Source organism: Guillardia theta, assembly GCF_000315625.1.
Source record: "Guillardia theta CCMP2712 unplaced genomic scaffold GUITHscaffold_38, whole genome shotgun sequence".
NCBI classification, from domain to species: Eukaryota; class Cryptophyceae; order Pyrenomonadales; family Geminigeraceae; genus Guillardia; species Guillardia theta.
The window spans coordinates 165,337-165,733 of NW_005434636.1; positions in this window are offsets into that span (position 1 = coordinate 165,337).

Here is a 397-nt window from a genome sequence, read left to right on the forward strand (position 1 = left end):
GACGGTCAAGATATCCGTGTACAGGTGGGGGATGGAGGGTGGGGTATTTGTACGGGGCGAGGGGGGTGAGGGAGGTCAGGAAGGGGGTAGTTCTGATTTGCACCCCCTAGGCGGACCCGCCGACGTCCATGTATCTTCCCGGGGCTCGATATCCGGGGAAAGCACGAGGTACCTGCAAGTTGAGTAAAACTTACCGGTACTGCGAGATCAGCTCGTGTCACCAGGCGCTGGGGTCGCATCGTCTCGATCCGACTGGATGCTGACAGTCGGTCATTTTCTGTCCCTGCGACCGCTCGGAACTTTCCGGTGCCCCTACAGCCTATCCTGGAGTCGATTTCCGTAGATCCCCTCTCTCCTACCTCCTGATCCCTCCCCCTCCCCTCCCCTCCCCTCCTCC